Raw genomic sequence first — 23089 nt, 5'->3', positions numbered from 1 at the left:
ATTGAGAATTCTCAGCTCAAATTTATGAAATGTGGGAGTTAGTGAAAGAAAAGACCTTTGTCAAACACTATTGCACTTTGAGGAAGAAGTCAAGAGAAAATGGAAATTTATCTCCATCTCTTTGATCTTTTTAATCTATTCATGCCAAAAAAACCCTATCTGTCTAACTAAGAAACTGTTGTCATTCCTACTGTAATCCATTTATTTTGAAACTTAAGTGAAAATCTTTACATAACATAATTTATTTTTATTTCTGTAGTTCTCCTGAGAACAGTTTTACCTAATCAAAATTAATCCATAAATGAACTGGTCCCAGAATTACATTGATTGCTACTTGAATACACACAGAAAATATTACCACCCGGTGAGGTGGTTCATGTCTATAACCCCAAAATTTTGAGAGGGTGAGGCGGGCAAATCACTTGAAGTCAGGAATTCGAGACCAGTCTGGCCAACATGGCAAAATTCCAGTCTCTACTAAAATTAGCTGGGCATCGTGGCCACAGCACAATCTCTTGAACCTGGGAGACGGAGATTGCAGTTAGCAGAGGTTGCACTACTGCACTCCAACCCAGGCAACAGAGCAGATCACGTCTCAATAAATAAATAAGAAAATATTGAGACTGCTTTTTTTCTGAATTAATCTGGATGTAGGGCAGTGATATGAAGCAATCAGGAAGAATATATTTTCAAATAAAAATACTTAAAACTTATATTGCTATCTTGAGAAATTAAAAATCTCTTTAAAATGTAGTGCTTTTTTTTCCATCTGACCATAATGAGGCAAATTGTATAAACTAAAAAATTATCCTTCCACCTCTCATTTAGGATGCTAAGAGCGTCCTACATCCTAATAGCGCTTGCAAAAACAATTAAAACCACAAGTCCACAAATGTCACTAATATTGGCATATATCTGATTCTCTTCTTCAAATAAGATATAGTTTTCTTTCTTCAAGCAAGTAATCCTCAGTCATCTACCGTGTCTATAGCCTTATATTTATTTATTTCAGAATTTAATCATCAGTAGATTCTTAGTTCATAGAATATAATACTCTGTTTTTTGATAGTGACACACCATACAGTTTATAGACGAATGTGAAAGTTTCTCCCCATGGAAACATAGGAGTCTACATATAATTACTTGAAAAATGCAAATACTGAAAACGTTCAATTTGCCAAACATATCTACAAGAGATAAGTAATTGTTTATTTTCCAGTGAATATATAACACAGAGAATGACCAAAAATAAGGACGTTTGAGAAAAAATGAATAATTATAATCAGCCAGCACTAAATGTGGAAGAAATTATTTCTACTTTTGAAATACATAGCAGTCCGCAAATCTCAAGCAGTCAAAAGTATTCCAGGGTATAGCACATTTACACTGAAAAGAATATACTTTCTTAGCATTGTATGGAACTGTAAGAAACAATTAGGGCTAAAAACAGGAGTAGAGCAAGATATAGAGTATCCAGAAGTTTGTATCAGAGAAATTTAACTCTGGTAAATGCCAAGCAAGGGATATCAATAGGAAGAATGAGAATGTTTGCATTGTGGCTTGAATAAGCAACCAATAGGTCATGAATTATTCATAAAAAGTACTTCTGAGTTTGTACAGTTTGTCAGGAACTATCTCAATTGTTGGGCTTGTAATGGTGAGCAAAAACTACGCTATCACTTTCTCATTCAGCTTGGTATTCAGAGAAACTAAATACTGAATTGGGGAAATAGCAAAAAAAGAGAGACAGATAGTGTGCAAGAAATATTTTAATTCAAATGCATGTATTTATTAACATATTCCAAGGAATATGATTAAAAATGATGTGGCAGCTTCCATTTAGCTGAGATTTAAGGAATTATTAAGATTGAACAGTGTGATGGTGGGTTATGGGTAAAGATATTTACAAGAGGCTGAGGAAGGTCATGCAAAGGTTCCCATGAATAGATGGACTATGTGACTTCTAGTTAAAGTGATTCCTTGCACAGAAAGTAAAGCAGACAATAATATAAGATGGTTCTGTGGCATCACCCTGAAGTGGATTCCTAGTCCCAGTTCAGAAAGAGCTACTCTGTATTCTAAGAGCAATTGGAAGCCATTCCTGTGTTTAAAGTAGAAATAGTATACATGATGACATTGACAATTTGAAAATATAGCTCAAACTCTAATGAGAGAGCTCAGAATGGATTTAGGAAATACTATTAAAAATGAAATTCAATCCTATAAAGCATATCATAAAGGCAACCACTGAGATTAAGAGAAGCATATATATTCAAGGGATACTTAAAAGAGAGAAACTGAGGGCTTAGTGAGAAATAGGCCAGTAGGCATGAGGCAGAGGGAAGTGTCCAGAATGACCGGAAATATGGATCTGTGCCATTAATTGATATAGGAGACAGTGGGAAAAAACTGTCTGTTAATTTTATTAAAATTTTTTTAAATTTAAGGTGCATTTGAGCATCCAAATGGAGATGTCAAAAAGGTACTTTAATCAAAACAATATTTACACGTTATTGAATCAAATCATACAGAAGGGCATAAGCAATTGTCTCCAATTCTCTTATTTGCCTCTCCCAAGTAATCTCTTCTAAACATTTCTGGTTTTTGTGTTTTTATTTCATTAATCCTAGTGCTTAACCCATAACTTTGAAATTGAGCTCAGATTTCTCTCACTTGATTTATCAGCTTCAGTTAACATTTACTTACAACTGATAAAAGAGTAACTCTCATCCCAATGTTACTATTTATAGTTTTTACCTTCCTAACTCTTACTAGAGCACGTTGTTGATTAAATATGATAAATTGTGCCATTTATTTTAGTTATCTGCATTTATACCTCTACCCAAATTAGATACTGAGCTTTATTTATTATAACTAATTACATTTTATGTGCTTAGTTTTTCCCCAAAGATTCTTCTTATTGCGTGCTGCAGCATTTATTTGAAAACAGCCATTTTAGGTAAAAATAGAAGTATATCATCTGAGTAAACAAGCTACAAATGCATTTGCAGTTTTCATTAATAAGAAGTATGGGATATGATATTATAGTTAGAGACATACATGAGGAGTATGCACAATCAAGCAAGATACATTTTCTTTTCATTTTTTGAATTATTTTCAGATAATTGTTAGAAGTCAAGAAAATATATTTTCAATATTGATGAAAGGTATAGCCCTGTTACAGAGTAAAACAAAACAAAACATTTTTCCACCAACAAAAATAGGCATGTTAATTTGAAAATAATTCTAAAATAATAACATCTTAGTGTGAAGAGTCAAATTCATTCATTCATTCAACAAATTTTTATGAACCAGAGACTATTCTAGATGCTAGAGTTATGGTTTTAGGTTTCAACGGACTGTTGAAAATAAAGAAATGCACATATTACCTTTCTATAATTCTATTTTATTTTTTAATTTTTAAAAATTTTTTGTAGAGACAAGGTCTCACTACGTTGCCCAGGCTGGTCTTGAACTCTTGGTTGACCTCAAGGGATTCTCCCACCTCGACCTCCCAAAGTGCTAGGATTAAGTTTAATGGTTAAGATCTGTGGATATGATGGTAGAATGATGAATTATATTGCTCCAGGGTTAACAAATAGTTATTTATTGCAAAAAAAAATCCTTCTAAAATACAGGCAACAGAACAATGATAATGGTTTCAAAATATCTTTGCTTAAAAGTTGAATTTTATCCATGTCATTTTACTATTAGACAGTTTTTTTTTAAGACTCTTGTTGTAGCATAGTTCGTTACTGTATGACTATTGTGTGACCCTGAGTAAATTGTCAAATTTCTCATGCATTGCTTTCAATCTATAAAACAAGAACAACGATGATCGAACTTGCAAAATGTTTTTGTAATGGTGGCCACCAAATAATTACGATTCTCTTCCATGGCTCTTGGTAGGATTGTTCTTCCAAGTCCCCTTAAAGCTAATTGTGATTGTGTTTTCCTTTGGTCAATAAGAGGTAAGTACAAGTGCTGTGTGACACTTCTGTATGAAAGTGTGAAGAGTCTGTGTGTGAAAACCACACTCTCTTTTCATCTGCCATGATGATAGCAGGTGTTCTAGATAGTGTTTGCTCTGATAGCTTGGATTTAAGTTGCAACACAATGTGAAAATAGCCCCCGACCAAACAGCAGTGAACATGTAGAGAGTGGGAGAAATAAAGCCTTTTTTTTTTAAGTGAGTAAGATTTGAAGGTTTTTAACTAACACACACACATATATATACACACATACACTTTGTGTGTGTGTTAGTTTATATATATATATAAAGGATACATATGAATACATATTTCTATACTATATAAATAGCAATAAAATATTTTTAAGTAAGAGAATATAGAAAAATAGAATTATGGGACTAGGTATGATGCTCCTTTGAGCAATGTATTAGAATTTCCAATGGAATAAGCTTAAATTTTAATTAATTTTAGTAGAGTTCTAAATAATTAAAAAAATATGATGTTGTTTTTAAAATATGGTGTATATACTTATACAAATATATGCATAGAAATGTTTTTACATATAATATCTCAATGTATATTCACATATTTGGGGTGGTTTTGATAAAACCCATTTCAGTGTGAAGGAAAATGTAAAGTTTTTGAGGTGTCTTTTAGCATTATGATTTTATGAAGTTTATTTTTCAGCTATTTGGCATTTAAAATAGGAATAAAACAGGTACATGCTATTTGATGAACTGAAAAATGTTCAAAATGTACCACTTTTTATATATAACAGAAATCATGTTCAAATAATTATGGAATTTTATCTGCTCTGATGATTTATGGACCTGTTTCTCCATCTGATGGTACTCTCTATCATTTTGTCAGAAGACAACCCATTGCTATAAGTTTAATAAATAAATATATGAGTCCAATATCCAGGTAATCAGAATAAATAATAGTGATAATATGGACATGTTACATAAACATTATTCTTAAAATGCTTTGACATTTTATTACAAATTCAGAGACAGAAAGAGAAAGACAGACTATATACACATAACTATGGCTGTAAGATGAATAAGAAATGACCTTTGTCTTCAGGAAGCGAAAATGTCATAAGGAGGGAGAAATAATTACTCACATGAATGAGCTAGATAATACTGCATTGATAAAATGTATGGTAAGAATTTCAAAAGTCAGAAAGAAGAGTTCAGAGAATGAGGGAACATGCTTCACAACAGTCGCTTTTCTGCCTTGGGACCTAGCAACTCATATCATTTAGGATGAGTAGCTGAATCCGCACTCAGACTCTTAGAGCAAAGCATTTCAAGTGCTCCTTTCAATGGAAAATAGGAAACATTATGTTTCTTACTAAGTGTGTCAGTTATTATAAAATCATTTAAAATATAAAAATCTGGAAACAAATGTTAGAAAAGATAAAAGTGTACATTTGAGTACAAAAATTATAAATGAAATATGTGACCGTCAACATGACTTCATCCACATACCGAGGAGAATATGACCAATAAAAAAGTACACTTAGTCTGCAGAAACTGGAAATTCCCTCAGGTAAACTCACAAACAAAAGCTTAACCTGAGACCTTTGGGATGACGGTGACTGATGACTGTAATTCAAGACAGTAATCACTAATATAGCAACATTTGGCCATAAAGCACTTTTACAAATTTTGAATAAATAATGAAAGATAATTGAGGATAATTTCCATATGATAAACCACAAAATCCTACCAGCCTTAATCTATAAACAGTATAATTTGGACTCAGTTATAAGCTATTATACTCAATCATTCTACTAGACAATTTTAGCAATTTTTGCAGCAATTTATATGATTAGTCAAAATAGCATTTGTATTTCTTTTCAAGTTACATGGAATGTGTTACCTTTAAGATACAACAAGAAAAAATTCTGAAACTAGACATGGGAGTTTTAAAACTACATGGTCAGTTAGAACATTCTATTGTGTATTGCCTTCAAGATAGCATTTATGGAATTCCAATAAAAATATAGTTGAATGCAAAATTACTAGAGTGATAAACCTCCTTTATCCCTAGTAATGGCCTCCACACTCTGTATATCATCAATTTATTTAATCTGAAACTGAATTATAGGACCTAAAATACTTCAATATCAAGTATAGCAGAGGGTAGAATTTCATCACCCTCAAAACTAGAGTGTCTATAAGTAAAACTGAGAATTGAACTTTTGTAGAAGTTGTATATGTATATTTTGTATATGGCAGTAATGTTGGAACTGCAGAGTAAAAGGAGAAATAAGAAAATGTAAACTGTATTCTTTCTTATTTTTTATCAACCAAAGTGAGGATTTGTTTAGCTTGATTTGTAAATTTGATTCAACCTAATTAACATAAAATATTATGGAGGATGTATCATTATAGCTCAAAACTCCAAAAAGCAGATGTTTTAATTTTATTAGATTTTACACCTGAATATCAATCTTTTAAAATTACTTTTTAAAATTATGAAACCATCTTTTAAAAATATTTAATCAATTTTAATATAAATCGGCCTCATAGTTTTAAGACTATTATGTGAAAAAAGTTCACATAATAGTTCACCTCATATTTATGAGCTAGGTGTATAAACCAGAGGTAGAAATTGATTTGGAGAAGGAAATTTTAATTTAATAAAATTCCTCTACATTTGGTGAGAGGCTAAGGTTCAATATCAGCAGTAAAAATGTCCCATCTCAACCCCCACTTTGTTTGTTTTAGGTTGTATCCTTTATTCTCTATTCTTAATTTCCCTATCTACCGTGGTCAATCTCTTAATAAAAGTAGAAAAAATAGGAAAAAGAAATAACCAATGTGAGAATTAAAGATTAATTTATTCAATACATTATACATATATTTACACACCTATTATGTGTTAGTGTTCTAAACGCAACCAATCAAACATGAACAACAACATCTAAAATTACTCTGGAGCTTACATTCCAATAAAAATAACATATGGCTTCTAGTTCCATCCCTGAATTATCCTCAGCAAACTAATGCAGGAACAGAAAACTGAACATCCCATGTTCTCACTTACGAGTGGGAGCTGAACAATGAGAAAAAATGGACACAGGGAAGGGAACAATACACACTGGGGCCTGTTGTGGAGTAGGGTGGAGAGAGCGAGAGCATTAGGTAAAATAGTTAATTCATGCTGGGCTTAATACCTAGGTGATGGGTTGATAAGTGCAGCAAACCACGATGGCTCAAGTTTACCTAGATAACAAACTTGCACATCCTGCACATGTACCCCAGAACTTCAAATTAAAATTAAAACATAAAATTAAAAAACATATGACTAAAGACCTGAAGCAAAGGAGTAGATGAGACATGCTGATATCTTAATGAAGAGCATTCCAGTCAAAAGAAATGGAAAATACAGATCCCTTAAGACAGAAACCTGCTTGCTGCTTCTGATGAAGAGTGAAGTCATTTCAGTAATAGAATGAGCAAAGGGAGAACAAGGAGAACACTAGGAAATTATGTCAGAGGTAACTAGTTGGGGAAAGGAGGACAGATCATGTGGGTTATAGCTACTTTTTAAAAAGTTTTCAAATCATTTGACACTCCTCCATTTAGAGTTGGCATCTATGTTTTCTTTTATGAATATAAGTCAGCTTGTAACTCTTTGGGCTAATAAAGTGCAGTGAAAATCACATTAAATTACTCCTTAGAGTAAGCCATAAAAAGTTATGAAGCCTCCTGCTTCTCTTGAAATATTCATTCTCTGGGGGTTTATCCTTTGTGTATCCCAACCACTTGCTATAAGAAACCCAAACCACATGGAGAGGCCACATGAAGAGGCTCTGACAATCCTAGCAAACCCTAGGCTTTTAGTTTTCTCAGCCTAGGTGCCAGATATGTAAGTGAAGAAATGTCCAAATAAATTGAGGTTTCAACCATTTATGTCACCCTGAGTCATTTGGGTCTTCCCAGATGAGGTTTCAGACATCATATAACAGAAATAGCCATTCCCTCTATGCCCTCTCCAAATTCCTGAATTACAGAAACCTTAAGCATAACAAAATGACCACTTTTTTACATTGCTAGGTTTTGGAGTGGTCTCCGTGAGGAAACTGAATTCAGTACTGACATTGGAATTCTGCCATAATAAAAACCTAAAATATGTGGCTTTGGCTTAGAGATAAAATAGCAAATTTTGGAGTTGAAATAGTCTTAAGGGGACAGTATGTAGAAGCCTGACAGGCCTTAAGGGAGACGTTTCAATAAGTTAAAGTACAGAAAGTGTTATTCGATGCTAAAGAAAAGTTGACGTTATATAGTAGTAAAAGTTTAGGAAAACTGCCATCTTTGGTGTCATGGAAAATAGAAAATGTACCCAACAAAATGGATCTTAATGCAACAGATCTGGCTAAAGAGATTTTTGGCAGATTATAGACAGTGTCAAGTGGCTTCTTTGAACTTTGTTTTGTAAGATGTGTGTCATAGTCAGTTTGGACTGGTATAACAAAATCACCATATAGAGAGTGACTTAAAAAACAGAAATGTATTTCTTACAATTCTGGAGGCTGGGAAGTCCAAGACCAAGGAGCCAGCAGATCCACTGTCTGGAGAGAACCTGCTTCCTGGTTTGCAGAATGTCATCTTTTCATTGTATCCTTCCATGGTAGACAGCAGATAGAGCAAGCAAGCTCACATGCCTCTTATGAGAATACTAATCATGAGGGCTTTACCCTCACAGCATACAGACAAAATCACCTCCACATCCTTCACCTCCTAATACCACCACATTGGGGGATAGAAATTCAACATATGAATTTTGTAGGAATGCAAACATTCAGTCCATAACTGTGAATATAAAGCATTAAAGAATGACTTATTCAATTTTCAAGCAACATTTAAAACAAATGTAAAAAGACCAAGTGTTTCTGGATTTAAAATAAAACTATTTCTCATAATGTTAAGCAAGTGTCATCTTGGTCTCAGAGTATAAAGATAAAGCTAAGAATACAACGCTAAGGTCTTTGTTAAAATGCCAGGATGGTTTCACGTGGAGCCTCACAGATTCACTCAGCTCAGGCAGTCAAAGGCCTTTTAAAGATATTAAGGATATGCCTCACATATCCTTAACATGAAACAATGAAGCTTCTAAAAATTATAAAGAGTGTTGTCCTACTGCAACTCCTTAAGAAACCTAAAGTTGAAAATAACTCATTTCGAAAGGATTTGGGAGTGATTTTTTTTCTAATACAGTGGATTGCAACTCAGTAAGTACTGAACCCACAGAAAAAAACACAATATGCCACCTTGGGCTGAAAATGACAGGCAGTACAAAATCCAAAGAGGACCTTGGACTCTCAATTTTCTATGAGTAGAAGAAAATTAAGAAAACTACATAGCTAAAAAGGACTAAGCAAGAATGACTTAGAACAGAGAGCATCTCAGGGGATCCAGTCAAGATCTGGGGAGAATCAGTCCTAGAGAATCTTACCGGGCCCATAATCAAGGAAATGGCATGTACCTAACTGAATTTCAAAAATGCTGTAGGTCCATGTTTGCTAAGTGCCTCCCTTCTCTTTTCTTTTTGAATGGAAGTTTCTGTTGCACTGTACTATGCCTGTTCATCCACATTTACTGGGTAACTGTAGGGTGGGCTAAAAGGATTTCAGATTGGCAAAAATGTACCCAAGGAATTGACCCTGAGGTAATTCCTGTGCTTCCTGATCTGATTTAAATTATGAGATTCTAGACCTGAAGCCTGAGCCTGATGCCAAAGTGGAATAAAGCTCTTGGTAGGTCTTTGAACATTTTAAATTTATTTTTCATGTAAGAAAAATAGAAATACTTTGTAGCCAGAGTACAGATTATGCAATGAGAAAAAAAAAAAAAAAGGTATAAAAATTTGTTGAGACCAAGTGTGGTGGCTCACACCTGTAATCCCAGCACTTTGGGAGGCCAAGGCAAGCAGATCACCTGAGGTCAGGAGTTTGAGACCAGCCTGGTCAACATGGTGAAACCCTGTGTTTACTAAAAATACAAAAATTAGCCCGGCGTGATGGCATGTGCCTGTAGTCCCAGCTACTCAGGAAGCTGAGGCAGGAGACTCACTTGAACCCAGGAGGCAGAGGTTGCAGTGAGCCAAGATCACACCATTGCACTCCAGGCTGGGCAACAGAGTGAGATTCGGTCTCAAAAAAAAAAAAAAAAAAAAAAAAAGTTGACACTCTTCCTGTTGAGAGGTGCTGTTTCTGTCCCTTCCTCTTGAATAGATGCTGGCGTGTGTCTGCTTTGACCAATAGAGTGTGAAGAAAATGATGGACTATTTCTTCCACAGCTAAGTCATAAAAGAAATGCAGCTTGTCCCTGGAGTTTTTTGGTGTGCTCACTTCCAGATGATTCCTTTAGATACACTTCCACTTACAAACTCGTTACCATGCTTCAGGGAGCACAAGCTACATGGTCAGGCCATATGCAGGGGCTCTGGTCAACAATGCAAACTGAGCCCAACTGTTAAGTCAACCAAACCCAGATACTAGAAATGTGGATTAAAATCCTTCTAAATAATTCCACACATCTGTGGTGACACCAACTATGTAAGTATTCCCAGCTAAGTCTGCAAACATTGAGAAACAGAGATAAATTATCCCCACTGTGCCCTGATTGGATTTCTATATCAAAAAATATGAAGTTGTTTTGTTTTAGACCACTAACCTTTGGGAATATTTGTTAAACAGCAACACTGGGCAGTGGGCATGCCAGCTTTAGCTTTAACTATGACTGAGAAGGTAAAGTACTGAAATGTTTTAAACAAAGTTACATGATCTGGCTTAATATATTTTGAGACATAATTTATCTATGAAAAATGTATTTTAAAAAATCAATAATTTATCTACTAAAAAATGGGTATTATCAGTGATGTTTTATATATGTATTTTGTAACATATATTTTATAACCAAGCCTTGAGTCAAAATATAAAGCCGAAGTCCTGAACCCACTTGTTGTTACAGAACAGTAAGAACTGGATTTTGAACATTAAAAAGATCAAGTTATTCCACTAAACATCCTTAATCCACTAACCCAGATCCCATTTCTATCTGCAGAAATAGTCAATTTTTATGGAAATAAGAGGATTTGGTGAACATGAGACCTTCTAAGGTGGTAGCTGGGCTGGCAGGCTAGGAAGGAGAAGGGATAGGGGAGTTGAGTGAATGTCCCAGAGGTAACAGCACCAGACCCCTCTCCAGCAGGCTATGAGATGGGTGGACAGGCCTAGGAAGTTCCTACTCTGGTCTCCTACAAAATGCAGCTGTGTTTTTGGAGACTCCTGAGTTTTGCACTACCAGTGTTACTGCAGGTAACTTCGGTAGAGTTAGGCGTAAAGAGGCGTATAGGACCCCAAAGACATTGGAATAAGTCTTGAATAACAACGACATTGGTTACTATAAATAAAGTGGATATGGGGCACTCGGAATGGGTAGAGGATATTTGTTGTTTCACAGAGAACAGCAAGCTCTTCCCATCTTCTTCATGGACAATTAAATAAAGGGATCAACTTTTTAACAATTGAGCAAAATATTAGACATGGGTGTTAAGCATTAGACTCAATATGCCTATGACATAATTTTAAAGCAATATATTGTCAATTGATCTTTCTGCAAAGGTAATGACATGAGAAAGAAGAAGAAGATAATATGAGGGCAACACAGTTGAATGAAATATCAAACGCTGATATACTAGAGAGTGAGTGATTTCATACTACTTACACCACCTTTAACGAAGCCTTAGAAAAAAGAAGTAATTCAACAAAGAGTTTCATTTAAAGGAAATGTCAAATTTAAGAAATCAATTTCCCATATGAAAGGTGAAAGAAAATACAATTTCTTGTTCTTATTCCTGGGAGGTAAAATATGCTCCTGTTTAAATCTCAGCCTTCAGAGTTTAACAGTATTAGATTGCTTTCCTTTCTCTGATGTGTGCAACCCAGGATAGACTATTACCTCTGTGTGTCTAAGCATGGATAGAAAGCGAAAACAGCCAGACAGTCAAAGGCAGTTCAGAGCTTATTGCATATTTGATAACCATTCATCAGTTTTCAATTTCAGCTGTTGGCCTCTTCAGAAACTTTTCTTAAATAAGACCTCTCATCCCGTAGCCTTCATTACACACAATATCTTCTATGTTTGTAACACTATTAATAAGCGTTTATAGAGTCCTTACTCTGTTCCAGTGAAATGTTGAGTTACATGTAATATTTCATTTGCAAACACCTGTTAATTCTCTTAAGTATGTATTATTGTTTCTATTTTGTAGATGAGGAAAGTAAGCACAGAGAGGTGAAAAAATTTTCTCCAACATTTCAACACAGAAAATCTCTCTACAGTATTTAAGAAAGAATGCTTTCTTTCTTAAATACTTATTGCCCTATTGAACTCACAGTTAACTGTGCTTATTACATATATGTGTTTCTACATTATATGATCATATGTGCGTGAAGTGTGACAACTTATGCCACTAAGAATTTTTGTTCATTCAAAACATATAGCAAGAATAAAGAATTAAGTCCAGTGTAACGTATCTAATCAAAATTATTAGAAACCATGAATTAATCATTTCAATCATAATAAAGAAACTTTAAGAAAAGGGAAACATAATCTAATATTTCCAATTCAATGTCTTTAATATTAGAATTTATTATTTTTTATGTAGAGGCCAACTTTGCCTTTTGAAAGGACATTCTCTGAAGAAAAAGAGTGACTTTCATGGATGGGTCTGAAAGAAATTTCAAAAAAGATACAAGAAAATAAACAGAAAAAGGCTGAAGAACATGCTCGGTGAGTTCTACTCTATGCCATTCGGAGCCCGTGGGGCCCCAGACTGCAACAAGGCAGTTAGCAGGCATTGTGGGTAGGCTGAGAAGGACTCTGAACTTGCCCCTACCCTTATAGGTCTCTTTCAACTATTTTATATTTTAAGGGGAGGTGACCCTGTGGCCGGGGAAGAAAGAGCTGTGAGTGTGAAGGTATAATTCTACTAGTTACTCTGAAATAGAATAACCATCTAGTCAAGGGTTACAATTTATGAAAGAATGGAACATCCCTCAATCTAAAAGTTTGCTCTCAACAGACAAACTCTTTCAGGAGTATCTCTGAGAAGGGAACAATATATAATCACCAGGCTACAATTTGACAAGAGATCAGGTATTCTGGGAACCTGAACCTACTGTCAGTCAGGGTCCCTCTAGAATAAAGCTCCTAATACCCACCCCTTCTTCTGGAAATGGAGAAAGGTGGTTATATCACCTGTGATTTCACTCTTCACTGAAAAACTTAGTAGTTGGCATCTGACAATTTTTCAAGATTCAAGTCCACAATTAAATTATCTTTCAAAATATTAAGCAATAAAAGCTTTGTACCTTTTTAAAGAAATGATTTTTAAAAATATAATTATAGTCCTGGTGACAGGGAATAAAAAGAAAAGTAACTTCCTCATTCTTATCAGTAGTGAGGTCAAATTATCAACAAAGTGCTTTTATTATACCTACTGCAATTTACATTGTTTTCAAAGTTCACTTGGATGGAAAATGCACAGTTAAGGTCTTTTCCAGAGTCATTTAAAGAAAAACCTGAAACATAATGTTAAACTAATTAGTCATATTTTAAGATGAGCAGGTTCATGATGATCCTAAATGCCTTTGATTCTTTTTTGAGAGGTTAGTGGGTGTTAAATTATACATGAAATTACTTCTTACAAAAGAAATATTTTATTTAAAATATTTTAAAACTGTGATATATTCTCATATTTAAATTTCATGAAAGAAAAATCTTACAAAGAATAACTTAGACCAGTCACAGTGATTCACACCTTAATCTCAACACTTCGGGAGGCCGAGGTGGGAGTGTTGCTTGAGCCTGTGAATTTGAGACCAGTCTGAGTAACATAGTGAGACCTTGTATCTAAAAATAAAAAAATTAAAAATTTAGCTGCATGTGGTGGCGTGTGCCTATGGTGCAGTCTTGGGGCTGGTAGGGGAGGTGAAGGATTGAGATGGGAGGATGGCACTGAGGCCAGGAGGTCGAGGCTGTAGTCAGATGATGTGACCGTGCCACTGTACTCTGGTATGGCTGAAAGGCTGACAAGCGTAAACCCTGTCTCAAAAAAAATTAAAAGAAACTTTTTGTAGCTAAAGGGAAATACAACATTTGAAGGCAAATCATCTTGAGACTGACAGGATTGGGGGAAAAAAATGGACACATTTTTCAAGCCAAGTCTTGTTCATAAGGAGTATGATGGAAATCCTATTGTCACAGAATTTGCAACTCATTGTTTTCTTCTTTAATTGTGTTTCCTTCTAAGCCTTTTTAAATAAATAAATAAATATCTATTCAATTAACTGATGTCTTTTCTCTAGATTTTGCTTGGAGGTCTAGAGTTTAATGGGGCAATAAATGACTGGTATTAATCAAACAATAAATAATTGCGGATTTTATGTAGTCCACTCTTAGCAATCAGAATTTTATACCATTTTGCCTCTTTCCCACAAATTCATTTCTACCTAACAGTGATATTTATTTTGTGCTCCAACTTGTAGTTTAACAGACAGGAAGACAGAATGCCTTTGAATCAGTGGTTTGCAGTGTATATCGGGGAAAATGTTTTGAAGGAAAAAAAGCCCTCTTCTCTGTTATCACTAAAATAGGGATAGAGAAGAGAAATGTGATTCTATAATACATTCAAAGGAGTTTGCTACTAGGTGCATTGTTTCTGATATTGTTAATTGCACAGAAACTCTGCAAGGTATATATTAAATTTTGTTTATATAAATGAGAAAGATGATCTTAGAGAGATGAAGTAATTTGCTTAAAATCACAGTGATTTTTCACGGAAAAGATCTGACTTGAACCAGGGTAGATCTCACCCTAATCATGTAGCTCTGCTGTGCTTGTCTTCATTTGAAGCAGTATATGATCAAATTCCTGTAAACGTGGAGTCAGAGGCAGAACCTATGCCTGTGCCCCTTAAGGGACTAGGTATAGAAACTTCCAAGGGTCAGGCTTTGTGATTGGCAGCAATTCAAAATACTACACCTGGCTTATATTTAACTTAAAAAAAGAAGAAACATGTGAATAAGATAACCACAGAGCTTTATTGTTTCAATAGTCTGATAATGCTAAAGGAATGAGTTTGATGTTTTGTACATATGTGTGGCAAAAAGATATTCACAGGAACATGTGTAAGAATGCTTTTCAATGCAGACTGCTTTAAGAAAGAATGGGGCCAGGTGCAGTGGCTCAAGCCTGTAATCCCAGCACTTTGGGAGGCCGAGATGGGTGGATCACGAGGTCAGGAGATCGAGACCATCCTGGCTAACACGGTGAAACCCCATCTCTACTAAAAAAAATACAAAAAACTAGCTGGGCGTGGTGGCGGGCGCCTGTAGTCCCAGCTACTTGGGAGGCTGAGGCAGCAGAATGGCCTAAATCCGGGAGGTGGAGCTTGCAGTGAACTGAGATCCGGCCACTGCACTCCAGCCTGGGCGACAGACCGAGACTCCGTCTCAAAAAAAAAAAAAAAAAAAAAGAAAGAAAGAAAGAATGGGTTTGGTTCTCTCAGAGTCTATTGGAAGATCACACCTCCACATTGATTTATGACTTACTAATAGAGAAATGACATGAAGCTTATTTTAACATTGTGCTTATAAATTAAAATTAACACAGATATAGTTTGTAGTGAAGTATCATAATTAAGAGATCTCACAGGCTTTGCAATCAGGAAAACCAGGGTTCAAATCTCAGCTTTTAACTTATTAGTGATCTTGAGCAGTTAACTTCCTTGTATGTCTTTCCCCATTTGTATATTTGGGGAATTACTAGCCATTCCACAGTGGGAATTTTTGTGCAGACTTAATGATATATTTAAAAAACCTAGTTCATACCTGCAAGATCTGCACCTGTGACTTTGCAAAGTGCACCCCTGTGGCTGCTTTCCCTGGTTGTTGAGTGTCTGTGGCTTTTCCAAGCGCAGAGATCAAGCTTCCAGTGGATCTGGAGGGTCGTGGCCCCCTTCTCACAACTCCACTAGACAATGCTTCAGTGAGGACTCTGTGTGGGGGTTCTAACGCCACATTTCCCCTTGGCATTGCCCTACTAAAGGTTCTCTGTGAGGACTCTGCCCCTGCAGTAGGCTACTGCCTGGACCCTCAGGTTCTTCCATACATTCACTGAAATTTAAGTGGAGGGTCCTAAGCCTCAACTCACTCAGGTTTAAAACCATATGGAAGCCACCAAGACTCATGGTTTGCATTCTGCAAAGTGGCAACTCGAGCTGTAACTGGACCCCTTTGAGCTCTGAGTGGAGCTGGAGCAGCTGGGATGTGGGAAGCAGTGTCCAGAGGTAGGCAGGGCAATGGGACCCTGGGCCTGGCCCACCAAACCATTCTTCCCTCCTAGGTCTCAGGGCCTGTGATGAGAGAGGCAGCCTGGAAGATTTCAGAAATGCCTTTGAGGCCCTTTTCTCATTGTCTTTGTTATTAGCACATAGCTCTTTTTCAGTTATGCAAATCTCTCTAGGAAGTGGTTATTCCACAGCCTACTTTAATTTATCTCTAAAAAATGCTTTTACTTTCTCTGTCACATAAACAGGCTGCACATTATTCAAACTTTTATGCTCTGCTTCCTGTAAAAGATATAAATTGCAATTTTGTCATTTCTTTGCTACCGTATCTGAGCATAGGTTGATAGAAGCAGCCAGGTGACAGCTTGAAGGCTTTGATACTTAGTAATTTCTTCCACCAGATACTCTAAATTATCACTCTCAAGTTCAACTTTCCACAGATTCCTAGGGCATAAACATAATGCAGCCAAGTTTTTTTTTTTTTTTACTAAGGTATAACAAATGTAATCTTTGCTCTAGTTCTCAATAAGTTTCTCATTTCCATCTGAGACTTTGTCAGCCTAGACTTTACTGCCCATATCACTGTCAACATTTTGGTCAAAACCATTTAACCAGTCTTTAAGAAGTTTCAAACTTTCCTTCATCTTCCTGTCCTTTTTGAGCCTTCCAAATTCTTCCAAACTTTGCATATTACCCAGTTCCAAAGTCACTTCCATGGTATGTTTATACCTGGTATGTTTACAGCAATGTCCCACTGCTTGGTACCAATTTTCTGTATTAGGCCATTCTTGCATTCCTATAAAGAAATATTTGAGACTGAAAAATTTATAAAGAAAAAGGTTTAATGAGCTTATTGTTCTGCAGACTGTACAAGAAGCGTAACATAGGCATCTGCTTCTGAGGAGGCCTCAGGAAGCTTACAATCATAGTAGTAGGTGAAGAGCAAGAAGACATCTCACATGACAGAAACACGACCAAGAGAGAAATAGTTTGGAGGGGAAATACCACATACTTTTAAACAACCAGATTTCATTAGAACTTACTCACTATCACCAGAACAGCACCAAGAAGATAGTGATAAACCATTCATGAGAAATCCACCCCCATGATCCAGTCACCTTCCACCAGGCCCCACATCCAACAATGGAGATTACAATTCAACATCAGATTTGACTGGGACAAATATAAAATCTGTATCACTCAGGTACATATTTTAGGCATAATTAGAACTTGAGAGAATTAAGCACGTTGGCTGAACTCATGAGAAACTCATAGAACTGGTGCATATTATTAATCACTATCTTATAAATCTCTGATTATATACATACACAATAACACATACTTTGAAAGCTTTGTTGGCACTAGTAGTTTTGTTTGTTTGTTTGTTTGTTTTTGGTTTTTGAAATGGATTCTCACTCTGTGGCCCAGACTGGAGTGCAGTGGTGTGATCTCCGCTCACTGCAAGCTCTGTCTCCCAGGTTCACACCATTCTTCTGCCTCAGCCTCCCGAATAGCTGGGACCACAGGTGCCCTCCACCATGCCCGGCTAATTTTGTTTTTGTATTTTTAGTAGAGACAGAGTTTCACCATGTTAGCCAGGATGGTTTCGATCTCCTGACCTCGTGATCCACCCACCCTGGCCTCCCAAAGTGCTGGAATTATAGGCATGAGCCACAGTGCCCTGCCTAGTAGTTTTTTTTAAGGTTCTATTTTCATTTCTACAAAGCAGTTTCCTACTTCTTAGAAGAAGAAATAATTTCAGAAACAAATTTATTTTGGAAATACAAAAGCTGTGTAAAACTATTTAATTTCTTGTTTTTTTTTTTCCAGAAGAATTAGAAAGATTAACCAGAAGATTAGAAGGACTACAGAGGGACAAAATAGATAGAAGTAGACATTTAATTAAATTTGAACTTTTGTTTATTTCATGATTTGATTCTTATACCTCCATGGTATCTTTACAATGTCAAGTGCTTCAACAAGCTCTTGTATATAGGAAAAACAAAAGTTTCCAGAAAGATTCCAGAATAGGAAGGAGGTAAATATGTCAAAAACTAAATGAATAAAAGAGCTGGATACACTGGAGGAAAAATGAGAAACTAGAGGCCAGACTACGAATAAAAACCACAGTATAGGAGTAAAGAGACATGAAATATAACCAGATTGAAGATTCAAATGAGACTTTTGAGTTTAACATCCTGGCTCATTCTCCACTTAATGGATAAAGCAAAGCCTGCAGATAAAGTCATCGAGATATAGAGGAAATGGAAATCCATGGATTCAGGAACAAGGAATGACTTGGGACTCACAGTGTCAGAGGCTGAAAATACTACTGTGGATATTCTGTTGTTACTGACAGAAAATGAGGGTGAAAGAAATGTTTAAAATAATGTGTACAAGTCCTTGACAAAGATGAGAGAGTGTCTTACATGTTAGTAGATGGCCCCAGTGTGAAAGATAGTACCAGAAGTACAAGACAGAGGAATCAAAAGAAAAGTCATTGTCTTAATTTAAAATGCTGATGATCTATAAACAATAGTTTGAATCAAAGAGATATTTTCTCTTCTCATTTTTGCCCCATTGACAGAAAGAATGAGAAGTTTTCTCTCCATCCATCCAGTTGGAGGATCCATGAGGGCTGCTGGGCTAGTCAGGCAACGCAGTAGGTTAAATAATGCACAGAGATACAGAGAAGAGAACATGATGTGAATGAAGATGGAGGCAGAGATTTAAGTGATGTATCTACCAGACAAGGAATGGCCAGAATTGTTGGCAACCACCAGAAGCTGGGAATAGGAAAAGTCTCCTGCAGTGGATCCAGAAGGGACCAATCCTGCTGGAATCATGATTTCAGAATTTTGGCCTCCTAATCTGTGAAAGAATTAAATTCTGTTCATTTAAAACACTGTGTGATAATTTGTTGCAGCAGCCATAATGAAAGAAAAAAAAAAGAAAAAAAGAAAAAAAACTAAATTTTCAGTCAGCAAGATGAAGTAATGGAAACGCTTAAAGATAGGCATCATAGTTAACAGAGACATGGACAGTGATAGGCTACTTGGCCTGAGAAAGGCAGGAACTAATTTGTCTGAGTAATAATGATAAAGAGGGAGGTAACAGTAAGAAAGATGTTTTGGCTTAGATGAGCAATTGTTCACAAAGAGAAATGAGGAGCTGAGAATCATAAAGAGCATGCAGCCAGAAGTGGTGGCTCATAACTGTAATCCCAGCACTTTGGGAAGCCGAGGAGGGCAGACCACCTGAGGTCAGGAGTTTGAGACCAGACTGGCCAGCATGGCAAAACCCCATCTCTACTAAAAATACAAAAAGTCGCTGGGCATGGAAGTGGGTGCCTGTAATCCCAGCTACTTGGGAGGCTGAGGAATGATGATTGCTTGAACCTGGGAGGCAGAGGTTGCAATGAACCGAGATTGTGCCACTGCACTCCAGGCTGGGTGATAGAGTGAGTCTCCGTCTCCAAAATAAATAAATAAATAAATAAAAAGAAAATAAAGCATGAAATATGGATAGTATTGGAAAAACTAACAGAAGTAACTCACTGGAGTGGAAATTTAAAAACTTTTTCCTAAACTCCTTCCTGAGAGGCATCAGGGAGTAGCAGAACTCAGGATTTGGAGCCAGACAGATTTGAATAACAATCCTTATTTTTCCACAAATAAGATATACATATTTGGAAAAGTTCTTTACCATGCTTGAACATCATTTTCCTTATCTATAAAATAAGAATGACATTAACTCTTTCATAGAGTTGTGATGGTTTACATAATATAATGTATTTTGAACTGTGAGCACATTGCATTCTATATAATGAAGATACACGACTTATCCCATTGGGTTGTTATGAGATTGGATGCATATAAAATACATAGTAAACACTCCTATATGTTAGCAATTATTTAATATTAGCTTTTCATCAACCTGTCCTAGACATGAATATTAACTACAGCCTGCTAGAGAAGAGAAGCATGAGTTGGCATTCAGTCAGAGCAGATAAGCCTGTCTAGACAGTCTGCTTGAGTTTTTGACACACCAGTTGGAAAACACCTGTTTAATGTGTTTCCACAGAAAATACTCTGAATGTAGAGTATTAGGACACATTTTAGCATACACCCTTTTTGAGGTGTGGCTGGCTCAGTAAAAATGTGCTGATAACATGAGAGAATATGTTATTAATGACATATTCTTGGAACATCTCTGTATTTGTAGTCACATTTTGTCATTGCATAAGTGTGTACATAAAAGTAACAATAGATTACTCATGAGAAATATGCAAACTATAAACACTTGTGTATTATCTCTGATTTATATTGCTCCCAGATGTTCACACATAGTAAAAGGTGAAGGCAGGAAACAATAACTTTGTAATAAACTAAATAAAACTTCTCTGATAATCTTGGATAAATGAATGACATCAGAATTGCAATTTCTTAAATACATTCTATATTGATAAGCATTATCTCTGGATCAGAGAGAATAGTTAGTATCTATACGGTTTTAATAGTTTATTTTTTTAATATTTTGGAATAATGAATATGCCAAATGAATAATTTCATGACATTTTTATTGGGCAAATATTCACAAACACATAGGGCACTGAACTGAGTCAAATTGTCTGTCTCTAGGACTTCTAATGTAAAATGCCTGAATACTTTCATTCACTTGTTCAACAAATAACTACTGGGTCATTACCATATTCCATGTCTAGGTACAGATACTAAAACTGCAAACTACATCATTGTCCTCAAGGAGATTACACTGAGTGATGTAGAGGTGGGATGGGTTGGCTGAGAAGACAAATCAAAAACAAACAAACAAATAAAATAATAAGTGTACTTAATTAAGGAAATACAGTAGGAAGTGACTAAGTGGTGCTGTCTACAGGATACCTCACTGAAAAGATGGTAAGACCTGAAGTATTTTAAGAAGTCAGTTAAGAGCCAGGCACAGTGGCTCACGCCTGTAATCACAGCACTTTGGGAGGCCAAGGCGGGTGGATCATGAAGTCAGGAGATCGAGACCATCCTGGCGAACACGGTGAAACCCCGTCTCTACTAAAAGTACAGAAAATTAGCCGGGCGTGGTGGCGGGTGCCTGTAGTCCCAGCTACTCGGGAGGCTGAGGCAGGAGAATGGCATAAATCCAGGAGGTGGAGCTTTCAGTGAGCCGAGATCAGGGCCACTGCACTCTAGCCTGGGCAACAGTGCAAGACTCCATCTCAAAAAAAGAAAAAGGATGTCAGTTAAGAAGAGAGCTAAAGCAAAGTCTTTCCAAGCTGAAGATTATAAAGCACAGTGACCTTTTGTTTTAGTTTGGGCTGCCATAACAAAATATTATAAACTAGGGTGATATAAACAACAGAATTTATTTCCTCACAGTTTTGACGGGTGGAAGTGTAAGATCAGGGTGCTAGCAAGCTCAGGGTCTAGTGATGGCTCTCATTCTGGTTTGCAGATGGCTGCCTTCCTGCTGGGTATCACATGGCCTTCCCTCTCTCTCTTCCTCTTCTTATAAGGTCATCAATCTTATTGGATCAAGATCTCATCCTTGTGACCTATCATAACCTATCATCCAATCCTATGACAGTCCAATCCTTATGACCTATCATCCAATCCTAATTACCTTCTAAAAGCCCTATCACGTTGGGGCTAGGGCTTCAGCATATGAAATTGGAAGGACACAATTCAGTCCACAGCACCTAGGAAGGGGTTCAGCTGTGGGAAGAGCATAAGAAAAAGGCCAACGTGTCAGGAGTGAGCAAACAAATGGCAAGAGAGTAGGCCAGTTAGGCAGGATCCACATAACATAGGGTTTCTAAGGCAAAAGTTAAGAACGTGGATTTTATTCTACAAGTTATGGGCAGGGGGCATAGAATAGAGGTTGTTAAGTGGGGAAATGCAAAATGTGATCTGTAGTTTGAAAATTACTCTGGCTGCTTGGTAGAGAGAAATATTAAGGGAAGAGTTAGAAACAGCTATGGAATTTGAGAGGTGAAATTCTTGTTCAAAAACTATTCAGAATTACATTAAATCAACTGTGAGACCCTTCTGTATGAGGCCCTCCATGACTGCACAGGTCACATATCCGCAAAGACAACTCTAGAATCAGGAATAGAAGGAGGAAGACCACTTACAAGATTATCGCAACTTCTGCAGTTGAAAAATGATGATGCCCTGTAATAGGGTAGTGGCGGTGGGAATGAAGGCAGGTTGAGAATTGAGGAAACACTTTTTGGATAGAAAACCCAGAGAATTAAATATGGGAGTCTGGGGAAAAGGAGGATCCGGATTCAGCAGGTGGTTGGATGGTGAGTTGAGCTGGGGAGGCTGAGGGAGAAACAGGTGGGCTGGGGGTGAGGATCAAATGTTCCTATCTGAAAGGTTACATTTAATAATCAATAAAAAATCAAATTATTGAAAAATAATGTATAATATTTTGGGGCCAGGCATGGTGGTTTACACCTGTAGATCCAGGACTTTAAAAAGCCAAGGCAGGATGATCCCTTGAGCTCAGGAATTCAAGACCAGTCTGGGCAATATGGCGAAACCCTGGCCCCACAAAACATACAAATATTAGCCAGGCATTGTGGTATGCACCTGTAGCCCCAACTATTCAGGATGCTGAAGTGGAAGAATCACTTGAGTCCAGGATGTCAAGGCTGCAGTGAGCTGTTATTCTGCCACTGTACCACAGCCTAGGCAACAGAGGGAGACACTGTCTTGAAAGAAAAA

The sequence above is a fragment of the Piliocolobus tephrosceles genome, chromosome 10 (genome assembly GCF_002776525.5).
Source record: "Piliocolobus tephrosceles isolate RC106 chromosome 10, ASM277652v3, whole genome shotgun sequence".
Classification (NCBI taxonomy): Eukaryota; Metazoa; Chordata; class Mammalia; order Primates; family Cercopithecidae; genus Piliocolobus; species Piliocolobus tephrosceles.
The sequence above is the reverse complement of the archived record's forward strand: the minus strand, read 5'-3'. Positions refer to the sequence as shown.